Raw genomic sequence first — 8,596 nt, 5'->3', positions numbered from 1 at the left:
CTAATTAGAGCCTTTGGAAGTAGCTCAATCGCTTATAAGGTCGCATTTTTACGATTTTTGCTTTAAAAAGCCTTAAAATTGCTTAAATAGAGCTTTTTAAGCCTTTTAAAGGGCTTATTGTAATTTACGGAATCAGATTCCGCCTTTTAATTTGCGGAATCTCATTCCGCAAATTACTAATCTACGGAATTTGCTAACATCTTTCCAACCAATTAATATTTTTCAACCAAATTTAGCATGCATATTACCAACTAACAGATGCACCTTCACAAAAAAATCAACTCTTATAACCTACGTAGACGGATGTTACGACAGAGAAACTTTTAGTTCCGAACTGATTCCGCAAATTACAAATCTACGGAATCTGCTAACATCTCTCTAAGGAATTGGTTATTTCAAACCAAACTTTGCAAACATCTCGACATCCATAAGATGCTGTTCTGTGCCAAATTTGAAAATTTGAAAAGGTCGTTAACGGCAGCTATTACGGAATAACGTAAAATCACGTAAGGAACTCTAACAGCCCTTGTTGAAAAAAACTCAAAAGCGTTGTATCTCCAGAACCAATATGTTTTACAAGCCCAAATTTTGCACAAAGAAGCCCTCCACAAATATGAAAATGCGTGCCAAAAATCAAGTTTGACACATGACGTATACGAGACTTACGGTGTAAAAAGTAAGACTACGTAATACACCCCTGCCTAGGCTGGTTAAGGCAAAACTTGAAGCTCTCGTAATTCACGAACTTATGAGTTTCAGAACCCTAAACTTTGCACAAAACAGCCCCTCATTGATACGAACTTGCATGCAAAATTTGAAGCTTATACCATAACGCCGTCGGGAGTTATTACAAGATTCCGTAGATTAGTAATCTGCGGAATGAGATTCCGCAAATTACAAATCTACGGAATCTGCTAATAACTCTCGAAGGAATTGATTATTTCAAACCAAACTTTGCATACATCTCGACATCCATAAGACGCTGTCCTGTGCCAAATTTGAACATTTGAAAAGGTCGTTAACGGCAGCTATTATGGAATGACATAAAATCACGTAAGGGACTCTACAAGCCCTTGTTGAAAAAACTCAAAATCGTTGTATCTCCCGAACCGATATGTTTTACTAGCCCAAATTTTACACAAAGAAGCCCTCCACAAATATGAAAATGCGTGCCAAAAATCAAGTGACCTACCTAGAGGCATTTTCGTCACTTTTACCCGACCAAAATTTAAAATTCGTCATATTTTCCAGACCAAATTTACAATGTAGTCACTTCCAAATAAAGAGAGTCCCTTACGTTATTCCGTAATAGCTGCCGTTAACGACCTTTTCAAATTTTCAAATTTGGCACAGAACAGCATCTTATGGATGTCGAGATGTTTGCAAAGTTTGGTTTGAAATAACCAATTCCTTCGAGAGTTATTAGCAGATTCCGTAGATTTGTAATTTGCGGAATCTCATTCCGCAGATTACTAATCTACGGAATCTTGAAATAACTCACGACGGCGTTATGGTATAAGCTTCAAATTTTGCATGCAAGTTCGTATCAATGAGGGGCTGTTTTGTGCAAAGTTTGGGGTTCTGAAACTCATTGGTTCGTGAGTTACGAGTACTTCGAGTTTTGCCTTAACCAGCCTAGGCAGGGGTGTATTACGTAGTCTTACATTTTTCCACCGTAAGTCTCCCTTACGTCATGTGTCAGACTTGATTTTTGACACGCATTTTCATATTTGTGGACGGCTTCTTTGTGCAAAATTTGGGCTTGCAAAACATATCGGTTCGGGAGATACAACGATCTTGAGTTTTTTTCAACAAGGCCTGTTAGAGTTCCTTACGCGATTTTACGCTATTCCGTAATAGCTGCCGTTAGCGACCTTTTCAAATGTTCAAATTTGGCACAGGACAGCGTCTTATGGATGTCGAGACCTGTGCAAAGTTTGGTTTGAAATAACCAATTCCTTCGAGAGATGTTAGCAGATTCCGTAGATTTGTAATTTGCGGAATCAGTTCGGAACTAAAAGTTTCTCTGTCGTAACATCCGTTTACGTAGGTTATAAGAGTTGATTTTTTTTTGTGAAGGTGCATCTGTTAGTTGGTAATATGCATGCTAAATTTGGTTGAAAAATATTAATTGGTTGGAAAGATGTTAGCAAATTCCGTAGATTAGTAATTTGCGGAATGAGATTCCGCAAGTTAAAAGGCGGAATCTGATTCCGTAAATTACAATAAGCCCTTTTAAAGCTATTTTAGTGAAAATTCGTCGGTTCTGCCCCCTTCGCTGGACTTCAATGGGTCTAATCCATTGCAAGGGAGTGTCCCACGAGGTTTAGGACCATTGGGAACCAGCTCAGCCCTGTATGGAGCTCAGAATAAGCTTAACTAAGGCTCCAGTAAAGCGCTGTAAAATTAGAGTTTTATAATAGATTGATAGTAATGAAGCTACAACAATTTAAGAACAGTGCTAAGCTGAAATTGAATTGCAAGAAATTCAAGAGTACAATTGGATAAAGAGCCTAAAATATCTCAATCTTGTCCTAAAATAAAAACAGAAAGCACGATTGAGGGTCAAGAAACCAAAAACTTTAATCTGATGTTATCTCAATTACCTCCTTCATTTCATTCCTAAGTGGTTAAGAATTTCTCTCACCGGGTCACTGAAAGAGGGGTGTATTATTCGTCAATGATAAAGTTGACTGTTGGTACCTGAAATACACCAAAGAATAGCATATCTTGCTTTGAACAATCAGTTATTTTTGCATTTTCCAGAGGGCCAGTAGGATTATGGGTACGAACCTAAAAGGTAAAGTAAGGGTATTCTGATACGAATGAAACTTAAGTTTCTCAAAGAAAACCCATATATACAATACCACACGAAAATAAGACCCTTATTTTGATTAAATAATAACGCCTTTTAATCGAAAATCTTTCTCCAATTTTGTACGTCTTCCACCACAGAAGTGGGTTGTTGTCAATCAAAAGTCACAGTTATTGCAATTCACCGGTCTCTTTTTGAACAAAATATTTTTGTGTCTCCTCTGTTTTTTCAGAAAAAATAAATTTGTACTTGCTTCCCAATGAAACTTTAGAAACTCATTATGTTATGATGCCATCTAATTTTCAGAATTTTCTAGCCAATTGCAATTATTGGAGAAAAGATCGTCTTAGAAATTTCACTCACCTGAAAATGATCAATCAAAAGTCTTTGCTTCATCTTTTCAGCATAAGCTCCTTAAAAATGAAAGTGGCAAAAATAATAATCTTATTCCAACATTTTATAAACTGAAGAGCACCACATTAAAATTGGCTCACTAAAAAGTTTCAAGAAAAAGAATCAAAACAAAACATTCGAAATTTTGGCGATTCGAATGTTCAAAATGAATTTCGTATTCGAATGTTTTAAAAAAAAAGAACGTTTCTAAATCAAAACATTCGAAACGCACATTAGAGAAAATATTTTTCTAAAAATTGAAAAGGCCAACCGCTTGCTAATTAAACCCAACTAAAAATACCTGAAAAACAACACAAAGTACAGAAACAAACGTTTTGAGAAAAGAAGGCCTTGTTTTATTGCTTGGATGTGTATCTTAAGAAGTCTTGAATTCATGTAGCCCCTTGTGTTTTATTGTTTACAAATAGAATGGAAAAGCTTAAACCAAAAGTCGAACGAGAACGCTCAAAACTTGATCAGTAGTAGAAGAAACCAGGATGTTCAGAATACAAAATGCAACAAAAAAAAATTTCTTTAAAACGCTAGGTTTTTGTGAGCCTGTGGTAATGTTTTATTCCTTCGTATAAATATATGACGGTATACTACTGTATGAAAACAAATAGAAAGAAGCAATTTTTTACCACTTACTCTTCTATAATCTTGTTACTTGTATCCTCCACTTTAAGCAATCTTTTGAACCATAAAAAGAAGATGCCGAAGATGTCAAATCACCAGAAATATTGGATCTTCTATGACCATCTTTGTCTTTTCCTCACGAAGTTTTGCTTTGAAAATACTCTGTCGCCTCAAAGAATTTTATGGAGAACTTTTATAACGGGCCAATCAGATCACCGTATTTTATTTTTATTTTCAAGAAGTAGTCGAGGGGGTTATTTGAACTAACTATATATTAACTGACAGTTAGTAAAATAATATAAACAGTTTTTAATGTCTTAATTGGAAAGATATGAAAATGAACTTCATATAATTGTGAAATTCTTGCCGAACGCTCCATTAAATGCATTTACAAAATCAATGTTACGAAATATTGCACCCCCGGCTACAAACATGTTTGTATACACTCGCTACCAGACTTCCAATCACCGGTCTAAATAGAAATGAATGTATACAGTATATGGCCCCCAAAACGGAGACGGCCCCCAAAACGGAGGTTTTCATTGAAATGAAGATTCTGACCTGTAGATTTATCAGAATTAAACGATTTTTGTTTATTTTGAAAGAATGATGGTTATACTTAAAAATGAGCATGGTTTTGCTGGTTTGAGACAGATTCAAAATAACATATTTGCGTCTAAAGGAAATATTTTAACAGCAAAATTAGATAACAATTTCATATAACTCACTCTAGCTCCTTGGATATTGAAAATAAGTTATGAAAACGGGGTATAGGAAACTTTCTACACCTAATGCCGTTCAGAAAATGCAAATAGATCTGTGACTTTAGAGGCTGGGTAAAAGATATAGCATCTTGAAGGTCAACCAGTATTTTGGAGCCCTAGAATCAGCATTGACAAAACCGGAAATTCTAAATATGAGAAAAAGCAAAAAATCTTAGAATTCTACTCCTATCACCCTGAGTTAATAGTTTATAAGTTTATAACAAAAAATTAACATTATACATAAAAATTTTCGCTGAATCAGCAAAAACGGCAAATTCTGTCATTTTTTTGCACAATATAGGAGAAAAATATCTTTAAAGCTTAATATTTTCAGTTTCAGTTAAGCTTTTTTTCTAAAATTTTCACAGCTTATTCCATACATGAATGGAACTATTTTCAAAAGAGATTTGTTTTCAAAAACTTGATTAAGACGTTGTTAAATCAAAATTGTCATTCTGAAAATTTCTAAATTTTCGGTTTGGACTTTGCAATATCGAAAATCATGAAATATTTCATAAAAATCATAAATTTTACATCCATCGGGTCGTAAATTTAAGGGAAAACACAAATATGTTCATAGTTTTTCCCACTATTACCACTGGGTTTAATAATTTAATTTTAACTACACCTCCGTTTTGGGGGCCCCAAACCTGCATTTTGACAACCAGGGGTATACTGTAAAAATTTTATCAAATAAATCTATGCCCAAAACCCTCTAAATCATATTTCAAAACTATGGTCAAAATTTTGTATTCATATCTTAAAGATATCTCGAGAAATCGCTAAAATTTCAAACCTCCGTTTTGGGGGCCATTAGAAAAAAGCTACCTATCTTTAAGCGATTGAAATATATTGTTGAAATTGAAAATTTTGAAAAAGAACTTCCAGGAAATAAAGTAGAGATGTTAAAGGTTTTCATGCAGCAAAAATTTTTGTAAAATCTCTTTTCCTCTAGATTTGAGAGAAATTTCAAATTTGATCGCCGTTTTGGGGGCCACATACTGTACACTTTTTCGACCGTAGTCGCGTGGTCAGGCGCGTGCCACTTTATTATTTAATTATCCCCCTAAACTTGATCCAATCCTTTTTTGACACTTTTTTCCATTGTCTATACGTGTGAAAAAAGGACTGGGATGGTTTTAGTGGGATGAAGCGGACAAAAAAATGTCCGCGCGGCAATTGGCGGCTACGGTCGAAAAGATGTATTGATAAGTCTAACCATAATGATCTTCAAGTGAACCCTTTGAGCTAATCCAATTTAACCAAAGAAGGTCGACTGCATGAAATAGTCTTATTTCCATTTTCTGGAAACCCGAAAAGTCTCCCTTTTCGGAAGGTTGTAAAAGGAAATAACATATTTCCGTTTCGAAATTCCGAAAATTTAGGGAGTGGTCAGAAAGTATCTACTAGGGGGGGGGGGGTGGAGGATTCTAGGGGGGGTTCCAAAATTTTTTCGAGGGTTTAGGGGGGGGGTTCAAATTTTTTTTGAGGGTTTAGGGGGTTTGGGCAACTCAAGAGAAAATGTAGGAAGTCTAATTTCATAGTTTTACGTTTCAAGATTTCAAAAATTTTTCGGCCTGACGGCCGACAACTCAGAATTTTTTTTATTTGATATATGTACATGTCATACTAACATTATTTGGGCATATTCGCCTTGCCCTTTTGGTTTGTAGCATTGAGCTAAATGAGGGAAGTAGATTAGTGGCTTTCACAGCTCATCAGAGTGGTTTGAAAAAGTACTTTTTAGAAATAAATTTGTCAAAACAAAGTGTCTTTTAGCTAAAATGGTGGTGAAAAACATCGACATTTTCTCCCGTCGGCGCAAACCATGGTTGTGCCTCCTTAGTCTCTACTAATATCTTATAAATTATATACACAGAACTTTGACAGACCCTGGAAAACCTGAAAATATAGGTTTATAGGGAAATTTCAAACTCAGAGAATTTTATTTTTCAGACTCCTTTTAACAACAGAATAGCTTGTATTTTAGGGTCTCGAGTACCTGATCTTCAAAATTTTCTCCCTTCGGGGCCAACCATGGTGGCCCCTCAGGATATTTTGAGTAATTGAGTAATGCCTCTGTAATGTAGGGAGATTATGTATCAGGGAAAATAAGCCGTAATTTTCTCCCAAAACTTTGGGAAACTCAGAGAAAATAACTCGTTGATTCTTATTTTAACCCTGGACTTTTCCTATAGGAGATCTACCATTTTGATTGACGTTTACACCACAGGGTTTTTTTCTTTTGTTTACTTCAGAGAAATTCCGTCGTAACCATGGAAATCGACGGAAAAAATCCCGTGGTGTAAACGTCAATCAAAATGGTAGATCTCCTAAAGGACTATACTCAACTTTACAGGGCTAAACTATCTCCCTTACCTAATTTTGACATAAAAAACTGTCATACAAATAAATAAGGGGAGGGGGTGCGAAAGTATTTTGGGATTTTTCAAAATATCCTCCACTCCCCCCTAGTAGATACTTTCTGACCACTCCCTAAAGGCTCTTGTCTTCTCTTTAAAATTATATAATGTTAAGAAAAGAAAATACTTAACGTGAGATCGGGTAACTTGCATCAGTGGAGGCTAACATATATGCATAGCCCTCAAATGAAAGACTTGGCTGGTCATTAAAATTTCTTGTCTTGACCAGACAGGTCATTCATTTAAGGGCTATGCATGTTTGCCTCCACTGATGCAAGTTACCTGATCTCACGGTATAAAATGTCTATCAGTTACATCAATATGCCAAAAACATTTTGTTCAACCACCTGCACTTCAAGATAGGCCACCATAGAATGAACTTCCTTTTATAGGATGAACCATATTCATGTGGCTTTCAGCCTTGCACTCCATCGCAGAGCCTATTTGAGATATTTTTATTCATCCTATAAAAGAAAGTTAATTCTATGGTGGCCTATCTTGAAGTGAAGGTGGTTGAACAAAATGTTTTCGGCATATTGATGTAACTGTCTATAGATGTCTTTGACAGGTTTTGACACTTTTTGACCAAAAAAAAAATGCTTTCTTGGACAACCTATCACATAAACACAAATTACCAGACGATCTCAATCGAACGGAATCGACGATCGAACCAGTCGAACCAAATCGAACGCAATCGACCGATTGAAATTCGATTGTCAAACGCAATCGAACGTCAAAATTCTGGGTAATATTCGATTGGTTCGATTGTTGTTCGACTGGTTTGATCGTCGATTCCATTCGATTGAGATCGTCTGGCTTTATTGGGGGGGGGTTTCATGGTTTTCGGAGGAGCGGAATCGGCCCTTTTTTCGGACGGTGTGGCGGAATTTGGCGAAAATTTAGACGGAATTACGGAAATTGTGTTCTCTGACGGAGACGAAAAAAAAGACAATTTTAGTGAGGAAAAACGGCGGAATTTAGCAAAAAAATTTGCGGAATTTCGGAATTGGTAAAATATATTCAAAATTTGCGGAATTTTCGACAAAAATATTGAATTTCAAAGGAATTTTGGTTCAATTTAAGACGGTTTGACGGAAATTGGAGAAAAAATTGGCGGAATTACGGAATAGACCTTTTCGCCTTTCCGTCCGCCATCTTGAATTGTATGCAAAAATAGAGGAACGAAAATGCCGTGGTTGGATTTAGTTGGAAAGTATGCAAAACATATGCAAGTTTACACAAAGATTAAAAAGACAACAAAGCATCTTATAAAGAAATATTATAATCATTAGAACAATAAAAGATGGAATTTCTTAATCCAAAAAGAAATATTTACAGAACAACAAAAGCCTTTTAGAAATTTGTTCTTAAAGACATTGCATATTCTGTTCTCATGCCATTAAAGAATTCCACCAAGACGGAGTACACACATCAAACTTTCAAAACACGCAAACTGAAAGCAGTAATTATGACGTCACACTTTCTCAATGTTTTGATTTGATCATTTGGCGGCTCTATTCCCAGGAGAATAATTTGCCGTCAGCCGAATAAGGATTGTTTTTTAC

At 35.6% G+C, this 8,596-nt stretch overlaps 1 long non-coding RNA gene across 1 annotated transcript; it reads right to left on the bottom strand.

Moving 5' to 3' along the window:
* Nucleotides 1-2,733: 2,733 nt before the first annotated feature.
* Nucleotides 2,734-4,051, bottom strand: LOC136808269 (uncharacterized). Its single transcript, XR_010846850.1, has 3 exons — nucleotides 3,857-4,051; nucleotides 3,179-3,228; nucleotides 2,734-2,793 (listed from the first exon to the last, which is right to left on the bottom strand). It is a non-coding gene; the product is annotated as an uncharacterized lncRNA (long non-coding RNA).
* Between the last annotated feature and the right edge of the window lie 4,545 nt (nucleotides 4,052-8,596).

The sequence above is a fragment of the Clytia hemisphaerica genome, unplaced genomic scaffold (assembly GCF_902728285.1).
Source record: "Clytia hemisphaerica strain Z4C2 unplaced genomic scaffold, Clytia hemisphaerica genome assembly, whole genome shotgun sequence".
NCBI classification, from domain to species: domain Eukaryota; kingdom Metazoa; phylum Cnidaria; class Hydrozoa; order Leptothecata; family Clytiidae; genus Clytia; species Clytia hemisphaerica.
Note: the sequence above shows the minus strand (reverse complement) of the source record. Positions and strands in the feature narration are given on the sequence as shown.